Genomic DNA, 24,832 nt, shown 5'->3' on the forward strand with positions numbered 1-24,832 from the left:
CAGTCACTGTGTACTTACATTACTGATCCTGAGTTACATCCTGTATTATACTCCAGAGCTGCACTCACTATTCTGCTGGTGCAGTCACTGTGTACATACATTACATTACTGATCCAGAGTTACATCCTGTATTATATTCCAGAGCTGCACTCACTATTCTGCTGGTGCAGTCACTGTGTACATTACATTACTGATCCTGAGTTACATCCCGTATTATACCCCAGAGCTGCACTCACTAGTCTGCTGGTGCAGTCACTGTGTACATACATTACATTACTGATCCTGAGTTACATCCTGTATTATACCCCAGAGCTGCACTCACTATTCTGCTGGTGCCGTTACTGTGTACATACATTACTGATCCTTCTGTTTTATACTCCACTGCTGTGTTCACAATTCTACTGAATGTTTTTACAAAGAACAAGCTGCTTGAAGATGAGTTACATTTTATACATTAGTTTACTAATTAGTGTTATTTCAGGTAGTTTTGTTTTCTACCAATCATTACTGGAAATGGAAAGTGCAGAGTGCAGGGAATCTTCTGAATTCTTATGAAACATTCTGACGTGTGGAAATGAATCTTGACTTTCTTCCACTGAAACGATCCTAACAAAAGCACGGCACACCCTATAAGATAAACATGTCCACATACAGCGGCCCCAGCAGTTATAAAGTGTCCGGTTCATTTCCAAAACTTTCCTAGAAACTCCTGAACATTGAGTCTGAGAACAGATACAATCTGCTGAACTTTTGGACTCTGCCAGATTTCCTATTTTCAAACCTCATATTCTTATTCCAGGCTTCTGATGTGATTTTTACATGAAAGTGATGTGTGGATTCCAGCATTCTTCACAATTTACCCCAAAATAAAATGCCGGAAATTCACGTTACTTCCCTTGCAGGACTTGTATGGCGAAAACACTGATTGTCACCATTGTACCAGGCACAGATAGGAGTAATGACATGGAACTATCAATGATTAGAGAATTGTGTCTTCCCTCCGGTTTTGTGTTTGCTACTGGTTGATTTGTTTTTTACATAGTTAACTGATAAGTTATTTATTAATCTCCACAAACTGATGTTTTTGTCTCCTTGTACAGTGATGCACATCGTCAGCTGCATGATGGGCCAGATCTGAAATTAAAGCATCTACTCTAAGTATCAAAATCTACAGATTTTGGTTATCAGTTAACTTTCCCAGATAAAGAAAAATACACCGTATTTTCCGTCGTATAAGACGACTTTTTAACCCCTAAAAATCTTCTCAAAAATCAGGGGTCGTCTTATATGCCGGGTGCCTTTTTTAGCTAAGCAAGCTTCATGTAACCGGGAAACGGGGTATGGAAAAAAGAGAGAGTGCAGCCCGCGCCGCTTAACTGCAGTCCTCAGGAGTAGAGATGAGCCAACCCGAACAGTAAAGTTCCGTACTGTCGGGTTCAGCTGCCCGAACACCGGGCATCGCTTCTCATCGGCAGGGAAATAATCCTCGCCGATCAGAGAGCCACAGCTCCCACGCTGTCAGAAGACTGCATGAGCTCTCAGCTGTGACCGGAGGTATAAAGTTTACCGCTGGTCACTGGTGTCAGCTGATGGGACTACTGCTCCCATCATCCAACACCTGCTACCGCTAATTACAGTGAAAGCAGAAGCGTCCGATGGGAGTATTCATCAACCGCTTCTGCGCTGTAAATAAAGAATTAAAAAAAAAAAACAGCGTGGGTCCCCCTGTATTTTTGATAACCAGCCAGGCAAATCTCACAGCTGGGGGCTGCAACCCTCAGCTGTCAGCTTCAGCAAGGCTGGCTATCAAGAACAGAGGGGTCCCCATGCCGTATTGCTTTTATTTAAATAAATAATTTTAAAAAAATGGTGTGGGGTCCCCCCCATTTTTGACAACCAGCCTTGCTAAAGCAGACAGCTGGGGGCTGGTATTCTCAGGCTGGTAAGGGGCCATGGATATTCGCTCCCCCAAACCTAAAAAATAGCAGCCATTAGCTGCCCAGAAAAGGAACATCTATTAGATGTGACAATTCTGGAGCTTTGCCCGGCTCTTCCCACTTGACCTGTAGTGGTGGAAGTGGGATGATAGTTGTGGGGGTTGATGTCACCCAGAAAAAGTCCTTTAATTGAAAGAAAGACACAGACTGCGTTAATAATCTCAATTAAACCATACATACGACCTCGCCTTTTCCACTGTAGCCCTCGATCTCCTGTAATAAACCAAAAATTAAAAAAAAAAAACAATATACCCTATCTGTCCGTCGTTATGTCCCACGCCATAATCCATGTCTGGGGAATAAATAGTTTTGAACCTGGACAGTGCCAAGATGCGACCTTCCAGGCTGAAAACCACTGGTGAATGAGCTGCTGCGAGCGCTGCGTCAGTGACCAGCGGTGACGTCACTGAGGCTGCATTCCCAGCCGGGCTGAACCGCGGTTACCTTGGTGAGATCCCCGCTAGCACCATGAGAAAAACACTCACAGTGGTAGGAGGGATGTCACCGAGGTCACAGCAGTTCAGCCCGGCTGGAAACGGAGCCTCAGTGATCGGACATAACCTCAATGACATCACCACCGGTCACTGAGGCTGCGCTCGCAGCAGCTCATTCACCAGTGGTTCTCAGCCTGGACGGACGCATCTTGGCACCGTCCAGGTTAAAAACTGTTTATCCCCCAGACATGGATTACGTGGGACAGAACGACGGACAACAGGTGTATGCTATTGCATTTTTATTTGACATTTATTACAGGAGAACGAGGGCTTTGCTGGAATTAGGCATTTAAATAAAAATGGAAAACTGTGTTTTGTTATATTTCTAATAAAGGACTTTATTCTGGCTGTGTCTATTTACCATATAACTATAGGATTAGTAATGGATGGGTGTCTTATAGACGCCTCTCCATTACTAATCTGTGGGCTCGATGTCACCTGACAATACAAAGGTGACATCAACCCCACAAATATGAACCCCTTGCCACCGCTACAGGACAAGTGGGAAGAGCCAGGCAATGCGCCATAATTGGGGCATTTAATAGATGTTTCTTTTCTGGGCAGCTGCAGGCTGCTATTTTTAGGCTGGGAGGGCAATATCCATGGCCTCTTACTAGCCTGAGAATACCAGCCCCCAACTGTCAGCTTCAGCAAGGCTGGTTGTCAAAAATGGGGGGGACCCCACAATGTTTTTTTTATTATTTAAATAATTAAAAAAAACAGTGTGGAGACCCCTCTATTCTTGATAACTAGCCTTTTGAAGCTGACAGCTGAGGGTTGCTGTGAGTTTTGTCTGGCTAGCCATCAATAATACAGGAAAACCCACGCTGTTTTTTTTTTTTTTTTTAAATTACCGTATTTATTTACAGGGCAAGAGCGGCAGATGGATACTCGCATCTGCTGCTCCTGCTCTCACTGTACTTAGCGGCTGCAGGTGTCGAATGATGGGAGCTGTAGTCCCATCAGCTGACACCAGTGACCGGAGGTAAAGTTTATACCTCCGATCACAGCTGCGGGCTTCATGCTGCCATTTGACAGTGTGGGAACCATGGCTCTCTGAGTGGCGGGGATGATTTCCCCACCGTTCAGAAGCTGTGTTTTCCGCACTGCTATGAATATCACAGTGCAGCAAATACTGGAAGAAGGGTAGTTTTATACGGTGAGTATATCCCAAACTCTATATTTTAACTGGGAAAGTTGGGTCGTCTTATACGCCGGAAAATATGGTAACTACGGACAGATGCAGATGAGCGTATTTTCATTCCGAGTGCGATACGACAAAACATTGGATTGCTCTTGGACCATTCTTAGACTATGGGGAGCACATGCTCACACTCTGAACAAACTCTGATAAAAGTTTGAACATATTTTGCTCCGATTTTCTGGTATGAGGAGAAGATAGAGAAATTTTTTTTTTTCTATCTTCTCCATTGTTTCAGTGCATAGAAATTTGACCACACTCAAATGTCATCCGAGTGCAGTCCGATGTTTTCAGCGCACTCATTGACTTGTATGTCCAGGCGCGATCTGAATACTGGATCAAACTCAGGCATGCAGCGATTTATTTACTCGATCCGCTGTTTTGTCAGACTGCACTCGGACCGATAATACGATTGTCTGCACCTGCCCTAAGGTTCATAATGCTCAGTGAAGAAATCATTGTCTTATTAGTTTACATACTCCTGAGAATACCTCCCACTTTCCCCCTCTCCCGGGAAGGGGACCCTAGGCAATTGCCCAGTTTCCTAAAACAGGTCAGACACAAAACCTGATTGGGGAATGGTCTTTAATTTAAATGTCCTTGTTTGTTGAACAGAAGAATTTGCTGAGACCTTGTTGCATTTCTACTCTGAACATGAAAAACAGCCGGGGGAGAAAATTTCCAGGAAAAATATCAATAATGCATTGTCCATTCATATCCCCAAGCAGAACAGATGCGACCAGCTGGCAGCAGGGAGTACTGGGCAATATTGAGGCTGTGCTGAGCAGTTATGATTGTGAACCTCTCATGGTATATGGAACTTTTTGCTGGATGACGTATAATTAGGCTGAATTCCTAATACTGAAGTCAATAAGCGTCTTGTTGAATTCTCACCCGTTTTTTCCTTGGTGGGTTTGTCATTGTGTATGAGTCAGGGAACCAGGGGAACCATTCACATCAATGAACGGGTGCAAATGTGACCACCATCCCCCCCGCGCGCGCCCAAGCGGCCTGATATACATTACGGCTTAGATTATAACCTCTGGAGGTGTTATTCACTCATCCGGAAACACAGTAACAACTAGTCTTTCTAGAAAATGTACAAGGAGTACAGAGAATGAGATGAGGTCAGATGTGTGAGAAGAAACCATTCATTCCTGCAACATCGCAAACCTAATCTGTTCCCGTCTCATTTTAGTGCAAGACTATGTGAATTTTAAGGTAGTTACAAGATGATTTCTATAATTTGTTTTTTTAACAAAATGTCCCCATTTATTGTCCATTTAATAAATATAATTATATCACACAGCCATAGATATAAATGGTAAAATTCTGGCTGTTCACTAGGGGGAGCTTTGCATGTAACAGCACTAGAGCTCCATCTAGTGGAGGCTGCAAGTAGCCAAAATTTGGAGCTCTGTAACCGAATAATGCAAAAGATGTATTAGCAACTGCACCTAAAAAAGTCCTGATCTTCAAAAGAGGACACACACACTTTTAAAGAATAGTTCCAGTCGTTACTGATAATAAAGGGGATTTTCTGTCTCGAACCAATATGACATATCGACAGAATACCGCTGGGACATGCGTATTTTCTTAAGTATGGGGTCTTGCTTCATGTTGTCTGGAATTGAGTAGCGGCGACTAAAATATTTAATGTTCACGAATATTCTCTTAGGTTTTTCTTCTGCCGAGGGATTATAGGACAAGGGGGATGTTACACTAAAAAAAAAATAATACTGGCGGTTATTATTTTAGAACGTGAAAATCCTGTTCTTCTTAACAACATTGTGAGGATATCAATGGGGAAGAATTTCCCAGCTGTTAGAGGGTCAGTGACAGCCGGAGGGACACCACAATCTGCCTACTATGTGCAGATTGTTTCACCCACGTCAGGACCACAGTGTATGTTTGCATATATAGTATGCTGTATATATAGGAAGATGGGACATATAGAGACCTCAGTGTGTCCGCTAATAAACTGACATCACAGCCGGTCATCTCAAGGAGCCCCATGATGACAACAGCCTTGTATGATATTGCAAATTGTGAAATCCAAACATCTCCACTCCCCATTGGGCATCATGCCTGGACTGGAGTGCAGGAAGGTGAGCAATATAGGTCACAGGCCCAGAGGAGTTGTCAGAGTATTTTTCAGCTCATGAATCTGATTATTAGCGCTTTTATAAGTCATTATATGCGATCAGCTGCTAGGCCCTATAGGGCTATGTTCACATGTAGTGAAAATTATGGATTTTTCTGCATGTTTTCCACAGCGTCCACTCCAATATACGCAATAACAATCTGTTTATTGTGTGTGTGTGGGGGTTATATATGGGTTTGGTTCAGTATTGATCTTTTTAATGCAGAAATGCTGTGAATTCAGTTAAAAATACAATTGTAATTTTTTTTAACGCTTTTTTTCCGTCCGTCTATAGACGTAAACGGGGGGGGGGGGGGGGGGAAGAAAAATACCAAGAGCCGCACATTGGCCATGTTGCTTGGAATTGGTAAAAGTAGTGGATTTTACACACACAAAAAATACTGTAAAATTCTGCATCAATACCTAGAACCTGCACCAAATCTAATGGATTGTGCTGCAAAAATGCTACAGATTTACTGCAGATTTCACCCTGTGCATTGTAGAATCTCATCCACAATGCTAGTAGTATAATAAGCAGCGGAATCTGAGTCCATTCATGTAGCCTTAAATCTGCTCCACCTGGTATCCTTGTAGTTGCACCCTTCTGGAGGTCTTGGGATCCTAATGTTAAAAATCCTTACAGAGTCCTTTACCTATGGTATAAAGCATACGGTAATTTATAATACTGGAGTATATATGACAGATGGCCTATGCCAAATGATTGCTCTCCTAAGTCCGTTTTTTGGCCATTAGTTCCAGAAAGAAGAAATGGAGCGGTCTGAAACTCCAGCTGTAGGGGAACATAATGCCCCTATGACACACGTTCCCCCAAACTGGACACAATCCCAGTTCCTGGTAGGATGACAAACAAAAACAGTCGTTGCCACACAATCCTATCTTATTCTAGGAGCCAAAGTCAATAATTGTTGACATGGAGCATTAATAAGACACTTGCTCGCAGCTTTCCTCACGTGGCTCGGGGTGGGTGGCAGGCATCGAATTCAACAGAAATTGGGAGGATACTCGACTGAAGTTGAAAGCGATGTTGGAAAGTGGTTCATGCCAGATGCTGCAGGCAGGATACACCCATGCTCTTGGGGAGGTGCAGCACCCACGTGTGAACGGCTGCAATGAAAAAACTTTATACTATTGATGATGAGTCAAAATAACCCGTCGGGCAGATTTAATTGGCATTTAATCACGGGCACAAGCAGAGGTGCATGACGAAAAAGCAACATAAAGCGGCCGGTCATCCCCACAGGTACAGAAGGTGGGAGCTGCAGAAGTAGCTACGTTGGTTGTCCGAGTAGTTAGAGACAGAAAGAACTAAAAACTGGATAGAAATAAAGATTAGCAAAAATATAACAAAGTTTCAAAAGTTGAAGGCAATGATGGGGAGAAGGGAGTGATGGGGTGAAGGCAATGATGGGGAGAAGGGAGTGATGGGGTGAAGGCAATGATGGAGAGACAGCAGTGATGGGGTGAAGGCAATGATGGAGAGACAGCAGTGATGGGGTGAAGGCAATGATGGAGAGACAGCAGTGATGGGGTGAAGGCAATGATGGGGAGAAGGGAGTGATGGGGTGAAGGCAATGAAGGAGAGACGGCAGTGATGGGGTGAAGGCAATGATGGGGAGAAGGGAGTGATGGGGTGAAGGCAATGATGGAGAGAAGAGAGTGATGGGGTGAAGGCAATGATGGAGAGAAGAGAGTGATGGGGTGAAGGCAATGATGGAGAGACAGCAGTGATGGGGTGAAGGCAATGATGGGGAGAAGGGAGTGATGGGGTGAAGGCAATGATGGAGAGACAGCAGTGATGGGGTGAAGGCAATGATGGGGAGAAGGGAGTGATGGGGTGAAGGCAATGATGGGGTGAAGGCAATGATGGAGAGACGGCAGTGATGGGGTGAAGGCAATGATGGAGAGACAGTAGTGATGGGGTGAAGGCAATGATGGAGAGACGGCAGTGATGGGGTGAAGGCAATGATGGAGAGACGGCAGTGATGGGGTGAAGGCAATGATGGAGAGACAGCAGTGATGGGGTGAAGGCAATGATGGAGAGACAGCAGTGATGGGGTGAAGGCAATGATGGAGAGACAGCAGTGATGGGGTGAAGGCAATGATGGAGAGACAGCAGTGATGGGGTGAAGGCAATGATGGACAGACAGCAGTGATGGGGTGAAGGCCATGATGGAGAGACAGTAGTGATGGGGTGAAGGCAATGATGGAGAGACAGCAGTGATGGGGTGAAGGCAATGATGGAGAGACAGCAGTGATGGGGTGAAGGCAATGATGGAGAGACAGCAGTGATGGGGTGAAGGCAATGATGGAGAGACAGCAGTCATGGGGTGAAGGCAATGATGGAGAGACAGCAGTGATGGGGTGAAGGCAATGATGGAGAGACAGCAGTGATGGGGTGAAGGCAATGATGGACAGACAGCAGTGATGGGGTGAAGGCAATGATGGAGAGACAGCAGTGATGGGGTGAAGGCCATGATGGAGAGACAGCAGTGATGGGGTGAAGGCCTTGATGGAGAGACAGCAGTGATGGGGTGAAGGCAATGATGGAGAGACAGCAGTGATGGGGTAAAGGCAATGATGGGGAGAAGGGAGTGATGGGGTGAAGGCAGTGATGGAGAGACAGCAGTGATGGGGTGAAGGCAATGATGAAGAGACAGCAGTGATGGGGTGAAGGCAATGATGGGGAGAAGGGAGTGATGGGGTGAAGGCAGTGATGGAGAGACAGCAGTGATGGGGTGAAGGCAATGATGGGGAGAAGGGAGTGATGGGGAGACAGCAGTAATGGGGTGAAGGCAATGATGGAGAGACGGCAGTGATGGGGTGAAGGCAATGATGGAGAGACAGCAGTGATGGGGTGAAGGCAATGATGGAGAGACGGCAGTGATGGGGTGAAGGCAATGATGGGGAGAAGGGAGTGATGGGGTGAAGGCAATGATGGGGAGAAGGGAGTGATGGGGTGAAGGCAATGATGGAGAGACAGCAGTGATGGGTGAAGGCAATGATGGAGAGACAGCAGTGATGGGGTGAAGGCAATGATGGGGAGAAGGGAGTGATGGGGTGAAGGCAGTGATGGAGAGACAGCAGTGATGGGGTGAAGGCAATGATGGAGAGACAGCAGTGATGGGGTGAAGGCAATGATGGAGAGACAGCGGTGATGGGGTGAAGGCAATGATGGAGAGAAGAGAGTGATGGGGTGAAGGCAATGATGGGGAGACAGCAGTGATGGGGTGAAGGCAATGAAGGAGAGACGGCAGTGATGGGGTGAAGGCAATGATGGGGTGAAGGGAGTGATGGGGTGAAGGCAATGATGGGGAGAAGGGAGTGATGGGGTGAAGGCAATGATGGAGAGACAGCAGTGATGGGGTGAAGGCAATGATGGGGAGAAGGGAGTGATGGGGTGAAGGCAGTGATGGAGAGACAGCAGTGATGGGGTGAAGGCAATGATGGAGAGACAGCAGTGATGGGGTGAAGGCAATGATGGAGAGACAGCGGTGATGGGGTGAAGGCAATGATGGAGAGAAGAGAGTGATGGGGTGAAGGCAATGATGGAGAGACAGCAGTGATGGGGTGAAGGCAATGATGGGGAGACAGCAGTGATGGGGTGAAGGCAATGAAGGAGAGACGTTAGTGATGGGGTGAAGGCAATGATGGGGTGAAGGGAGTGATGGGGTGAAGGCAATGATGGGGAGAAGGGAGTGATGGGGTGAAGGCAATGATGGAGAGACAGCAGTGATGGGGTGAAGGCAATGATGGGGAGAAGGGAGTGATGGGGTGAAGGCAGTGATGGAGAGACAGCAGTGATGGGGTGAAGGCAATGATGGAGAGACAGCAGTGATGGGGTGAAGGCAATGATGGAGAGACAGCGGTGATGGGGTGAAGGCAATGATGGAGAGAAGAGAGTGATGGGGTGAAGGCAATGATGGAGAGACAGCAGTGATGGGGTGAAGGCAATGATGGGGAGACAGCAGTGATGGGGTGAAGGCAATGAAGGAGAGACGGCAGTGATGGGGTGAAGGCAATGATGGGGAGAAGGGAGTGATGGGGTGAAGGCAATGATGGGGAGAAGGGAGTGATGGGGTGAAGGCAATGATGGAGAGACAGCAGTGATGGGGTGAAGGCAATGATGGGGAGAAGGGAGTGATGGGGTGAAGGCAATGATGGGGAGAAGGGAGTGATGGGGTGAAGGCAATGATGGGGAGAAGGGAGTGATGGGGTGAACGCAATGATGGAGAGACGGCAGTGATGGGGTGAAGGCAATGATGGGGAGAAGGGAGTGATGGGGTGAAGGCAATGATGGGGAGAAGGGGGTGATGGAGCACTCATTCAAAACCTATGGTGAGTTGAGTCACATTATAAATGTTATTTAATTATAAGTATGCACTGCTACACTACAACCGTGTCCATAGCCCCACCCCCTTATGACCAAAGCCCCGCCCCTGCCACACCTCCATCCCCGCCCTGCCGGGCCATGGAAGAATGGTCTTGCTTGAAACCGGCCCCTGGTGCAAAAAAGGTTGGGGACCACTGCTTTAATCGGACAAAGTGTTACCTAACATTAAAAGGTTCTCTTGAGCCTTATAGTCTCGTCTGGCGAGGAGACCTACTGCCGGTATCGCATGGCACGCAGCTGGAGAACCTGGGTATTAGCTGAACAGCCAACTTGACCTTCTTCCTTTGTGAACTCGGTGCATGGATAATCTCCCTCATTGACTCTATAGGACTCCCCGGGATTAGAGTTGACGTTAATGTCTTTTCACCTGCCTGAAAATAGCGGAGTCTTTAATTTTCCATTGGAGATTTGCCCCGTGTCATACGAGTCCATCTCCTTCCCGGGCGAACATGTCAATTATAGGATTTCGTTAAATAGAAAACCACTTTTGACTCTACTGCTATTTGTGGATGGGAGATGATGGTGTGAAAGGGATTAATCCATCTTATTACACATTTATATGCAATATAGATACTTGTAATTAATGCATCATCTATATTGCTGTCGTTTGGTATCAATATTGTGCAACTCCTTTCAGTGCAAAATTTCGCCCAATCATTCGATCTGCTGAGATATCAAGTCATCCATAAAAGAAACTTGTTGGAAAGGTCAAAAGTGTCCACTTTTTGCAGTTATTAAATTATCCTCAGTCCCCTTAGTATTTTGTCTTTTTTTTTTTTTTAATTTTAGATTCCGCCATACAGTTCCAGAGATATGGGCCCTTTTGTAGCGAAAATTTGTATGGCTTTTACCAACGGCGGCTCACAGGATCCTCAGGGGCGTGTCTTCTGCTTTATTACAATTTGAGCCCGCCCCTTTGTAACGCACTAAATAAAAAGGCCCATATCTCTGGAACTGTACAGCGGATTTAAAAAAAAAAAAAAAAGCTGAATGTGCAGGATCAGAAGCAATAAAGTTTGAGCAAATACTGCTCTTTTTTCACCTGGTAACAGGTCTTTAAGACATGTATCAGCTGATTTTATTGCTAGCTTGTGGCATTTTCAGTTTAAAATAGATTTTTTTATGTTAAATACTCGATAATTACACATTTTTCATTCAGTTATTGGTCGGGGTGTGGGAGAATAATGTGGTTCTTTTGTCCGCACAATGTCAACATAAGAAATATCCTTGTCTGTATATAGGCATAAGGTTTGGGGCTCGCACACGGGCAAGAGTCGTTGAATAGGGCTGTTCAAATAGCAGCTTTTTATCGATATCCATGAAAAAAAAAATCGCATCATGCTCTGGTCTCTTCCGTATTTCAGATGACGACATCTGAAATAGGCGTGAGAACCCTGCTGTAAAAACCCATATTAAAGGTGGCATCTGCTATAGCTGCTTTCTGTTAAAGGGAATCTGTCACCATGCTTCTGCAGCACCATTTGAGAGAACCATGATGTAGGGGCAGAGAGCCTGAATCCAGTGATGTGCAACTTACAGGGCTGCTTGCTGCAGTTTTAATAAAACCACAGTTTTCTCTGCTGTAGATCTAGCAGTTCTCTGAATGTTGAGCTCTGTATAACTCCACCCACACCACTGATTGGCATTTTTTTGTGTACACTGTGCATAGGCAGAAACCTGTCAGTCAGTGGTGGCGGGGTTGGATTATCTAACAGGCCAACTAGTCCTCTAATGATAATCTCCTGCTTATAACACAGTGGTTTTAGAAATGCTACTCAAAGTCCAGTAAGTGACACATCGCTGGAATCAGGGTCTCTGCCCCTACATTCTGCTTCCATCAAAATTAGGTAGCAAAATCCTGGGTCCTCCAGGGGATTTGTCTTATAGATCACTACTTTGATGCTCCATTGGGACGGCAGCAGGATACTGCGCAACCGGTTGATAGAAGGAAATGGGACACAATGCTACACCAACGCGAACCATCACTTTATAAGATGAAAAGTCACCTTTAACTATTGTCCCAAGGAAAACCACTTTCTCAAAATTATTCTTACCTTTCGCGCACGATACAGGACTTTCCTGTACAAATTCCTGGGCAGCTCATAGACCTGAATGTAGGAAAGTCCTTACTGAGAGCTGGAAGAGCTGGGAAAAATATGTAGAAAATCCTCTTAACAAACACATGTAGGAAAACGAGTGCACACAAAAGTCTCATAAAAGCTAACAATTTATTAAATATACTTAAAAAGATTTTTTTTTAAATACAAAAGACATACATATACCAAGTCAGAATGTTCCTAGAAGTGGCACCAGTAACATGTACAAACTAAGAGATGTAAAGTAACACGACAGATTCCAAATAGGGCAAAGGATCCCATCAATGCAATAATCCAAGTCAAATAACAAGTGTCATGACTGGTATAAAAGAATTTAGTGAAAAAATGCCTAAGGCAAGTACTTACATAAAAGCTGGTATGTCAGTGAAAGGGGGTCTAGTACAAGCTTTCTGGTCCACCTGCCCCAACGCACGTTTCACCCAGAAGCTTCGTCAGGGGGCTACTTATTAACTTTTGTATTGGTAATCCTCTTATCAAGCTGAGACTGAAGTTTATTCGGAGATTCGCAGCAGAACAGTTCAATCAAAAGTCAGTGAGACAAAGCATGCAGACACGAACCCCAGACAACGTAACGCTGGGATATCGGGCAATGGACTGGCCATAGCCTGGGGATCGTCTGGCCATGGTTTGAGCATGAGCAGCAAATTGCCAATCATTTTAAGAGGCAAATTTAAGTCGCCTTCATAAATGCGTGTAATTATTCACCACTATAGTCTACAGCATGTATTGGGTTATTTTAGTGTTTAGGTCTTTTTTTTTCTCTTCCCATCCATTATAATTATGCAGAAAATACCAAATTCCTGGCAGTTTTGCAGTGAGCATTCCAGTAAATCATGTTCTTAGTAAAGAGGCTAGAGTTGAATTCTCAAGAAAAAAAAAAAAAAAAGCTAATGTTTCTCAGTTCTCACTCGTCATGATTAGGATTTGTATGACAGTCGATGAGATCAGGTTGCAGAATTTTTGTGCTGAGTTCAACCGAGCGCAGGAAAAATCATATGGTTTCCAATAGGAGAAAACAGACAATTTTCACTGGAAACCATCAACAAGCAGGCTGTCAGCTCTAAACAGATTTCCTATAATAGAGATATATTCTCAGCAGGCCTAGAACTGTTCATGGTTCGTTAACGCGTTAAATAAATGTTCCAGCAAAAAAAAAAAAAAAAAATAATCCACCATCATAACAGAGCTCAACACCCTTGTGCACTGAAGGTACTAAATATAGATATAGCAGCTTGATGATGGTTTCTGGATAGGAAGAGAAGTGACCCCGTTGTTCATTTTAACATCAGTGTAAGGGGGGAAACTCACATGCTTTCCGTGCTGAAATTGGACAGCACACGCTGTAATGTTAATCAATGTCTTCGTGTGAAAAAAATAATTGGTGGCATTAATTACGGTACGTATGTTGTACAAGGTAGAAAACAAGTATAACAAAACACAACTAATCCAAACTAATTTAACAATATGGGCACAAGTAAACTGACTGTCTACTAAATGTGTGTGAATCAGTTTGGATAAGTGAGTATTTTTATAGTAATGTAATACTATTTATGTGTACTATTTGGTGGCATTATTTATGTGTACAGTATGGCAGCACAATCTATGTGAACAATATGGAGACAGAAATAGGAACTGACTGTATCTACCAAATGTGTGTGAATCAGTTTGTATATGTGTATTTTATAGTAATGTGGTTATATTTATGTGTACTGCTTGGTGGTATTATTTATGTGTACAGTATGGCGTCACAATCTACGCAAATTATATGGTGACAGAAATAGGAACTGTGTTTACCAAATATGTGTGATTCAGTTTGTATAAGTGTGTATTTTCCAGTAGGGCAGTGTTATTTATGTGTGCACTATAGCAGCATAAAGTATGTGTTCTATATGGCAACAAATATAGGCTTTGCCTATTAAATGCTTGCACATTTGCTTATATTACAGAATTGCAGTGTTATTTATGTGTACTATCCCACTGCATTATTTACGTGCACAGTATATCAGTATAAAATATGTGCTCTATATGGTGATTAATATAGGCATTGAGTTTGTGTGTCCCTTTATATTACAGCATGAGTGTGATTTCTATGTACTGTTATGTAGCATTAGTTATGTGTACAGTGAGGCGGCACAATCCACGTGTACCATATGGTGGTATTCTGTATTTATTTTATAATGAGGGGGCCGACTGCGTGTATAACTGTGTATTCCTATTCACTTACCTCCTTGATGTTACAATACTCTTTGAAACATGTACAGGATTCTTTTATAGATCCTTCACAAATGTTATATACTTTAATACTGCTTTAAAGAACCACTTTTTTAGTGATGGGGTAAAAAACGTCTACTTCACTTTCGGGCAACTACAGACATTTCCCCAGATCATAGACTTGAAGGTAAGAGCAGCAATATGTCCCCGGCCCTATGACATTTCTTCTGAGTGTTTTCTTGTCTGGTCTTTGCTTGTTTACTTGACTTTGGAACGTGACAAGTCCTAATTTACTTGCGCCGTATTTAGGTGGGGAAGTTGCGATTGCCGAAGCGGTTCCAGTAATGTCTGGCTTTAGCTCCATGTGTGGCCACTAAAATATCCAGACGGTAATTGGATGACAGCTGCAAAAGACGACCCATCATTCCATTAATTAGCACCTATTACTGAAACATGCCTCTGTCTACTTTACTGGCGGCACAAATACCGGCAGATTCTCCATAGATGACACTCCATTTGCTGGAATTATATGCATTAATCTCCTTTTTTATCTGGATCTCTGCACAGTACACAGGTCAGCCATTAGTGAATGTGACGCTCAGAAGCAAACCACGTCCGAGATCCTCTGGGTCGCGGATCTGGAGCCCCTGGGCCGAGCGCGCCAGGTGATGACCAACCCCTATAGAGGGACGGCTCAGGGAGAAGCCAGGCTCGAGGCAGGACAAGGAACTACGGACAAAGACAAGGGTACCTAGGTGGGAGAATCAGAGGAAGGAGGAACCCAGCAGAAAAGCCCGTGGGGCGACGGGACGAGGCACAGCGGGGAGACGGACAGACGAGGAAACCTTAGGGGGAATTAAGCAAGAGCATCCGGACTGGAGTAGACAGGGAGAGCAGGAGGGCAGGGAACAGACCGGGGAAAGAATACCAGCAGGCAGGGACAGACAGGGAGGACAGATCGGACCAGGGGAACCGAGGCAAGGAGGAGGGACGGACACAACACAGAAATAGATGCAGCGACGAGCACCAAGAAGTAGGACACGAAAGTAGGAGTGCGGCCAGAACAGTGCAGGAGATCCACACAATCACCAGGCGCCCTCCTCTTAGGGAGGACGCCTGAAGTACCTTAGCGCCCGGAAGAGCTCCTCAAGCCCGGCCCCTCAGCGCCGCCCACGGCCAGATGCCGCGGACGGACGGTCGCGCGCCCGCAACCTAAGGCCGGTGCGTGCAGCAGGAGGGAAGGCAGGACAGGCGCGCACACGGATGGTGGCGCGCAGGTGAGGAGGGGCTGCGGCGCCTGCCACCGCTGATGGGGCATCGACGGGCACCCCCGCCGATGTCACAGTACCACCCTCCTTACATCCTCCCCTTCTGAGATTGGCCAAAAATTTTTTCAGAATAAGAGGAGCATTAACATTCTCTCGAGGCTCCCAGGACCTCTCCTCGGGGCCAAAACCCCTCCAATCGATAAGAAAAAAAGTTATTCCCTTGACTTTTTTCATGGCCAAAATGTCCTTTACTTCAAAAACGTCATCCAAACCCCTTGGCGAAGGAGGGGATATGGAAGCTGGTTGGAACCGATTGAGAACCACAGGTTTCAGGAGCGAGACATGGAAGGCGTTAGGGAACCGGAGCGAAGCAGGCAACCTCAGTTTATAAGCCACCTCATTAACGCGTCTAAGCACTTCAAAAGGCCCGATGTATCGGGGACTTAACTTGTAAGACAGAATCTTCAGGCGGATATGCTTAGTCAAAAGCCAGATTTTGTCGCCAGGATGATATGGGGGAAGATCCTTCCGTCTTTTGTCCGCATGTTTCTTAATTCGGTTACTGGCCTTCTCGAGCGCCTCCCTGGTCTCCCTCCAGATTTGCGAAAACTCCTTGGCACAAGTATCTGCTGCAGGAACTCCTGACGAAGTGGAAAAGGGCAGCGGAATACCAGGATTTTGTCCTGTTACCACAAGGAACGGCGACTTGGTGGTAGATTCGCTGGAATGATTATTATGCGCGAATTCTGCCCAAGGTAGAAGAGAGACCCAATTGTCCTGATGGGCGTTGGAAAAGTGACGTAAGAAGGCTGTCAAAACTTGATTAATCCGCTCCTCCTGCCCATTGGTCTGAGGATGATACGCCGAGGAGAAGTCGAGAGACGTGCCCATAAGCCGACAGAGAGCATTCCAGAATCGAGAGGTAAACTGGACCCCCCAGTCAGACACGATCCGCTGAGGAAGGCCATGCAGCCTGAAGATCTGGTGGATGAAGATCTCGGCCAACCTCGGGGCGGACGGCAGTCCAGGCAAAGGAATGAAATAAGCCATCTTAGAGAAGCGATCTGCCACGACTAAGATGGTAGTACATCCAGCTGAGCGGGGCAAATCAGTCACAAAATCCATGGCGATTTGCTGCCAAGGAGCTTCCGGAACAGGTAACGTGCGAAGTAGACCGGAAGGCAGGGTCCTAGCAACCTTGTTCTGAGCACAGGTTGTGCAAGAGGCTACATAGTCCATCACGTCTTGGCGAAGGGAGGGCCACAAGTAGTAACGGGAGAGAAGTAAAAGAGTCTTCTTAGTCCCAACATGCCCTGCGACCTTGGAGGAATGCACCCAGTGTAGCACCTTCGAACGCTTGGTCTGGGGAACGAAGGTTTTGCCTGGTGGTGGCGAAGAGAAACTCACCGGAGCCACGGTGATAACTTTAGCAGGCTCGATAATATACGATGGGTCCTCATCTCCCTCCGGTGACTGCAAAGACCTGGAAAGTGCATCCGCTCTGATGTTCTTATTGCCAGGCCGGAAGTGGAGCTTAAAATCAAAACGAGAAAAATACAGAGCCCATCTGGCCTGTCTGGAATTGAGTCTTTGAGCGGACTGCAGATAGGCCAAATTATTATGGTCCATGAAGATAGTAAAGGGATGTACTGCCCCTTCAAGCAGGTATCGCCACTCCTCCAGGTCCATCTTAATGGCTAGCAATTCTCGGTCTCCAATGGAGTAATTGCACTCCGCAGGTGAAAAGGACTTAGAAAAATACCCGCAAGGAACCAGACGTCCGGATGGAGCCTGCTGGGAAAGAACAGCCCCGGCTCCGGTGGAGGAGGCATCCATCTCTAGGACAAAGGGCCTACTGGCTACTGGGCAATGTAAGATTGGGGCTGTTGCAAAAGAGCGTTTCAGAGCAAGGAAGGCGTCCTCAGCTTCGGGAGACCAGCTGTTTGCCCTAGTCCCTTTACGGGTCAGGACCGTGATGGGCTTGGTAACTGTAGAAAAATGAGGCACAAATTGTCGGTAATAGTTAGCGAATCCAAGGAAACGTTGGATGGCCTTTACGCCCACGGGCCGAGGCCACTTGAGTACTGCAGAGTTTCTGTGGGTCCATCTTCAGACCGGAATCAGCGATGATATAACCCAAGAAGGGTAACGACGTTTGCTTAAAGAGGCACTTTTCAATTTTGGCGCAGAGATGATTCTCTCGAAGGCGATGTAGGACCATGCGTACGCTTCTCCGATGGGAGGACAGATCGGGCGAGATGAGAATATCATCTAAGTACACCACCACACAGGAATAGAGTAGATCTCTGAACACCTCGTTAACAAATTCCTGAAATACTGCCGGAGCATTGCAGAGACCGAACGGCATGACTAGATACTCACAATGCCCATCACGGGTATTGAAGGCCGTCTTCCACTCATCCCCGGCGCGGATCCGGATCAGATTGTAGGCTCCCCGCAGATCCAACTTCGTGAAGATCCGAGCCCCTCTCAACCGGTCGAAGAGTTCTGGAATCAGCGGGAGCGGATACCGATTCTTAACGGTGATGTTGTTCAGACCCCGGTAGTCAATACATGGTCGTAGTGAACCGTCTTTCTTCCGGACAAAGAAAAAACCTGCGCCTGCAGGGGATGAGGATTTCCGGATGAACCCCTTGGTCAGGTTTTCCTGTATGTATTCTGTCATAGCCGTGGTCTCTGCTGGGGACAGAGGATATGTTCTCCCTCTGGGAGGGGAGGCTCCGGGGATCAGGTCGATAGGGCAGTCGTAGGACCGGTGCGGCGGCAAGGAATCCGCTTCCTTCTTGCTGAAAACATCTGCGTATGCGTGGTAGGCTGCGGGAAGGCCCGGAAGATTGACTGGCCTAGGCAGGGAGCTAGGACGAACGAGAGCCTGCAGACAGCGTTCTTGACAGGAGTAACCCAAACACAAAATCTCTCCTGAACGCCAGTCGACAACTGGCTCGTGCCGTCTGAGCCAGGGCAATCCTAGGAGAACAGCATGGCACAATCGAGGCAGGACGTAAAAGGCTATTTTCTCGCAGTGGAGTGCCCCAATTTGAAGATCTACTTCGGCGGTGATAGTGGTGACGAGCTCGGGTAGAGGTTTGCCATCAACGGAGGTAATAGCACGCGGGTCTCTTAGGGTGACCACCGGGATCTGGAGTTCATCAACCTCTTCTTGACGAATGAAATTACCGGCTGCGCCCGAGTCCACATACGCCTCCACAGATCTACGCCCCCGACCTGCAATAATCAAAGCTGAAAGGGTAAGGGCCAGAGAGAAATTATGATCACCTAGGAGGTCCTCTCTTACCTGACCTAGGTGGAGGCATTTCCCGGTTTCTCAGGACAGGTACGCACGAAGTGGTTGGCTCCACCGCAGTACAGACAGAGACCATTAGTCATCCTCTCCCTGCGTCGCTGCTCTGACAGCCTGATACGATCTATCTGCATGGGCTCAGGAGCGGTGCTAATAGGGGATGCAGAGGAATGCGGAAAAGGAGCCTGATACAGCCTGAAGGGTCTTTTCTCCCTAGCCGACTCTCGAGCGCGTTCCAAAAACCGCAGATCTATACGGGTAGCCAGATAAATGAGATCTTCCAGGTTTATGGGAGTGTCTCGCCCGGCCAGCTCGTCCTTGATTTTACTTGAGAGACCCCTCCAAAAGGCACCCACAAGAGCCTCGCTATTCCAGCCCAGCTCCGAAGACAGGGTCCGAAAGCGGATGGCGTATTGTCCTACAGTAAGGGAGCCCTGGCGGAGATTGAAAAGAGTCTCAGTAGTGGACGCCAAGCGACCAGGCTCATCAAACACCTTGCGGAATACTTCCAGAAAATTCTGGATACTGGAAACTACCGGGTCATCCCTCTCCCACAAAGGGTTTACCCAAGCCAGAGCCTCACCCTCAAGATGGGACACTATGAACGCCACTTTGGCACGGTCAGTGGGATACTGCTGAGGCACAAGCTCAAAGTGCAATCTGCACTGATTTAGAAAACCCCGACATAGCTTAGGATCCCCGTTATACCTGGGAGGCTTTCCCAGGCGGGGAGGCGGAGACGAATCTGCGTCCCGAGGAAGGGCTGAAGCGGCCGCAGAGGACTGCAGAGCAAGCAGTTGATCGTCAGCGGACGCCATGTACCCCAGGATGTGGGACTGAGCATCGCGCTGTTGCACGAGCTCCTGCTGGAGACTGGCTAAGAGGGGAGCATGCCCTGGGTCAGAGGTCTGTAGGGCGGAGAGCCGGGTGTCCATCGATTTCATGAAGGACATTATCCGGGTCTGATTCTCACATAACAAAGCAGTTCCTTCTGCGTAGCGGCCACGGCACTGGCGGGGTCCATGGCCTGGTGATACTGTGACGCTCAGGAGCAAACCACGTCCGAGAGTTGACCCTCTGGGTCACGGATCTGGAGCCCCTCGGCTGAGTGCGCCAGGTGATGACCAACCCCTATACAGGGATCGTTAGGGGCAAGACCACAGGGGTCAGAACCGCGACAGCCGGTACCAAGAGGGACGGCTCAGGGAGAAGCCAGGCTCGAGGCAGGACAAGGAACTACGGACAAAGACAAGGGTACCTAGGTGGAAGAACCAGAGGAAGGAGGAACCCAGCAGAAAAGCCCGTAGGGCGACGGGGCGAGGCACAGCGGGGAGATGGACAGACGAGGAAACCTTAGGGGGAATTAAGCAAGAGCATTCGGACTGGAGTAGACAGGGAGAGGTGGAGGGCAGGGAACAGACCGGGGAAAGAATACCAGCAGGCAGGGACAGACAGGGAGGACAGATCGGACCAGGGGAACCGAGGCAAGGAGGAGGGACGGACACAACACAGAAATAGATGCAGCGACGAGCACCAAGAAGTAGGACACGAAAGTAGGAGTGCGGCCAGAACAGTGCGGGAGATCCACACAATCACCAGGCGCCCTCCTCTTAGGGAGGACGCCTGAAGTACCTTAGCGCCCGGAAGAGCTCCTCAAGCCCGGCCCCTCAGCGCCGCCCACGGCCAGACGCCGAGCACGGACGGGCGCGCGCCCGCAACCTAAGGCCGGTGCGTGCAGCAGGAGGGAAGGCAGGACAGGCGCGCACACGGACGGTGGCGCGCAGGTGAGGAGGGGCTGCGGTGGCTGCCGCCGCTGATGGGGCATCGACGGGCACGACCGCCGATGTCACAGTGAAGATGACATTGCCTATCAAAGATCCCATGTATCGTTTCTTTTGAATTTCCTAGGAAATTTTGCACATATGTCTACCCAATATTGACCCCCTTTTTCCACCAAGAAACCAAATGGAAGGGGTCTGAGTCCCGGTGAAATTTCTAAACAAAAGAGGTAACAATTAGACTTTGCTGTTTTTTATGTACTTGGCACTTTCAGTATGTGGCCCCCATGTTTTCGGGCCCTTGGGCACTGCTCTAGGATGGCATGCTAGAACTTTGGTCAATAGCAGGAAAATTTATACAGAAGATCGATTTTATTTGCTTCTTGTATATTGGGACTGTGGATACCATAGCAACACATATAATCACCGGCTGGCAATGCTCTGGATGTTCCTTTAAACTTGGTAATTGCAGTTCGCCGGCAGCCGCTCCCATTGAAAAGCCTATTATAGCGACTGCCAGACAAGATGTTCTGATTCAATGTCAGGTTTCATGAACAGAAAATGGATAAATGCAGGAAAATAAAAGAGGAGTAGAAGCCCATTGTGCCGCACATCTATCTATATATCTAGATCTATCTCCGAGACAGCAATTTACTGCAATACAGCTGATATCCGGCACTAAAAGTCATTGGGGAAGCTGGAGCACCCTCTGTGCGCGCCATGCATACTGTAGATGTGCTGCCATATGGTGCCGCAGGAAGAAATACCTCTGTGATACAGCATCCAATCTGATTTGTATCTAAGTGCAACCAGCACCGATAAGCCTACAGCTCATGTTTTAGAGACACTAATCCGAATCTCTGTCTACTCTCATGGGCATTTACCATGGAGTTGATTGTAGGACTTCTCGATAGAAAGAGGGGAGGCAGCGGATGTCGTACCTCCCCTAAGAACAATGGGCAGGTTGAAAATCATCTCCCCAAGTCCGAGTAAAGTCAGGACATCACCATACACAACCCGTGGTTGGTTGGTCCCACCAAAATTGGTGAATTCTGCCGACATTCATCTATTGTGTATGGGCCCCTTAACTAGAAATCTACGTAATTCCCTGACCTTCCTCCTACCATTTCTTATGTACAGAAAATCTCTGGAAAATTTTCCATCCGTGTCTCTGATGGAGAATAATGGCTCGTCTTATCAGGGCAGAGCTTTATGAATATCTCCGGCAGTGTTTGTCTATGGGATCTTGTATGGTTATGTGCGGTGTCATGCCTATGAGATTTGGTGCATGCAAAAAAAATTGCAACAGCGTTCTGATGATTTGTGAAATGGCTATTGCAGTCACGACCAAAGCAGCTAAATTATTATGCATGAGATTGTGCTGCTATTTTGCAATAAAGTACAGCAAATTGCAAATGATATGGAGCTGCCGTACAATCTGCCGACTTTACGTTTAGTGACCCTTTAAAAGTTTGAGCATAACATGGCTGTCATTGATGCAATTGCGTTGCTTGTTTACCATGACTGATTGCTGAGTAGACTGAACCATGTGGGAAGCAATGAATATATTCATAGTTATTTGGCCGCTTTGTGCACCCTCTCCACAGCTGTTGATGGCATTGTCATTAGATGAGATGGCAGAGAACCTGTGGCGGCACATGGAGAGGAGGTGCGGCGATGATCGGAGCATGCACTGAGGAGCTGTTTTGTCTACGAGGGTCCTTCATGTACATGTGCTGCCTCACGTGGGAGAACAGGCCTGTCACCATAACATCTCATATCAGGCTCGTTGTTTGATCCGCGTTTGTGCATTCAGAAATTGTTAACGTTTCCGCCATTAGCATAGATGATTACAATATAAAAGGGATCACATGGATGACACAGGCGCAGCGCCGTGTGGTTCCGGATAAGAGCGCTCCATCATTCACAGCTATATTAATATGCAATCAGTCACGAAACAAATTCACATTTTATAAAAGAAGGAAATACAATTTTTCCTTATCTAAGCCGAGCGCTCATTGATATGGAAGTTCGGGAGGGATAGCTATCTTCATTCAGCCAACAGCTAACTGATGTGTATGGCAAGCTTTAGGCTACTTTTACACATGCCGTTTTTTTTGTGGCCCATTTTTACAGGCCGTTTTTGCGGGCCATATTGCCGTAATTTTTGTGGTCTCCCGCAAAAACGGGCCCCAAAAATCTCTCTCGGATCGCCGTTTTTCCCTGTTGTAACAAATTGCGGGGGAAAAAACAGCGATCCGTAAATACGATGTACCGCAAAAACAAGCTACCGTTGTTTTTGCGGTACCGTTGATTTATATGGAGGCCGTGTCCGTGAGTCGTGAAAAATATCGAGCAAGCGCGTTATTTTTTTTTTACGGCTGTATTTACGGCCCTCATGGCCATACGGGACACAGCGCTCCGATGTATTTTTGCGGGCCGTTTTTGCGGCCCCATAGAAATCTATTGGGGCCGCAAAAACGGCCCGCAAAAACACAGCAAGAGTAAAAAAACGGTTACTCTCTGCGGTGGCCTTATTGTCCCTTACAGCTAGCCATACACATTAGATGGCTGTCAGTCGAAAGATCGTTCGTCCAACATCCATCTCAGCCACAGGAGTGCTTGTTTAGCCGAGTGCTTCTGTACTCTCTAGGAGAAAGACGCCGCCTGAAAAAGCATTCGGCAACTTATTTCAGGGAGAACAATGCAATCGTCAGTCAGCAATCGGATATGCATGATCGACATCTCTCCCATCCATAAGTTGGGCAGCACCCCCGAACACATTAGACCGTCGGCTGAACTAGTCGACATTGGCGGGTTCGGCCTGCGTAAGTCTAAAGTCTATGGCCAGCTTACCACTCTGCAGGTCTCCTCTCACAAAGACCGTATTCAGACGCACAGGTTTATAACTGTAAAGCAGGTGACCGGATGCAACACTCAGACATGGTTCAGGAGGAAATAACCAATTAAACTGTGTATTTCTCTAGCGTGGCAGGAAACTGGGGTAATTGTCGCAACGGTGAATAGTGTAAAGCAGACTGTCCCCCTCCAGTCTGCTGTACTAACCCAGACCAACCCCTATACCGTACGTCAGTGATGGAAGCAACGGCCTGGCTCACTTGCGCTCCAGTTCACCACCGCAGGCATCCACTCCCGAGCAGAGATACCCAACGAATCTTTATTACTTGACCAGCGACGGATGTCTCTGGTACCAGGTGAGATGAGGGCTAGGCCTTAGCTCTTGACAGACTTCATCTGGTCTTCGGACTACCTTTTATTCCTTCCGACACCGTACATATACTCGGATAGACCATATTCTGGTGGATACTTCGGTTCTTCCTAGGTGCGTCTCCTCCAGCATAGGATTTATTACCTGGTCTGACCATGCTCCCATTGTGTTACAGTTAGCGTTAAAACATCATGCGAACCCTGCTTTTCGGTGGCGTCTGAACCCATCTCTTTTACTAAATGAGAAGGTGACGTGTGGTATCTCTACTGAGTTGACTCACTACTTCCATGTTAACGATAATGGGGAAGTTTCAGATGAAACGCTATGGGCTGCGCATAAAGTGGTTATACGGGGATATCTCATACAACAAGCCTCCATACTGAAGCATAATAGAGGGATTCGGGATGACCTCTTAGCTAGACTTGACCAGTTGGAATCACTGAATAAAACTTCACCCTCGCAGGCGGTGTCGGATGAGATATACTGGGTTCGCTTTCAGTTGCGGGAGGTTTTGCTTTCTGCCTATGCCCGTAATTTACGTAAGCTTAAAACTCACTTTTACACCACTGGAGATAGGGCGGGAGCAATACTGGCACGTAGGGTACGTAAACGAGAGGCAAAGTCCAGAATAGATGGTTTACAAGATCAGAATGGGTGTCTG

The 24,832-nt window shown here is 47.1% G+C and overlaps 1 long non-coding RNA gene across 3 annotated transcripts in view; it reads right to left on the reverse strand.

Moving 5' to 3' along the window:
- The window catches only part of LOC141088856 (uncharacterized), a 152,428-nt gene that overhangs the window by 39,622 nt on the left and 87,974 nt on the right, over positions 1–24,832 (reverse strand). For 2 of the 3 annotated variants that reach the window (XR_012232077.1, XR_012232079.1), the window contains exons 4-5: positions 12,301–12,391; positions 5,545–6,960 (exon numbers count right to left, since the gene is read on the reverse strand). This is a non-coding gene — a long non-coding RNA (uncharacterized lncRNA). Of the gene's footprint in view, positions 1–5,544; positions 6,961–12,300; positions 12,392–24,832 lie in introns of those variants that run through there. The other variant, XR_012232078.1, reaches the window with a different exon arrangement.

The sequence above is a fragment of the Dendrobates tinctorius genome, unplaced genomic scaffold, assembly GCF_039654945.1.
Source record: "Dendrobates tinctorius isolate UK_male_01 unplaced genomic scaffold, ASM3965494v1 ptg000041l, whole genome shotgun sequence".
Lineage (NCBI taxonomy): Eukaryota > Metazoa > Chordata > Amphibia > Anura > Dendrobatidae > Dendrobates > Dendrobates tinctorius.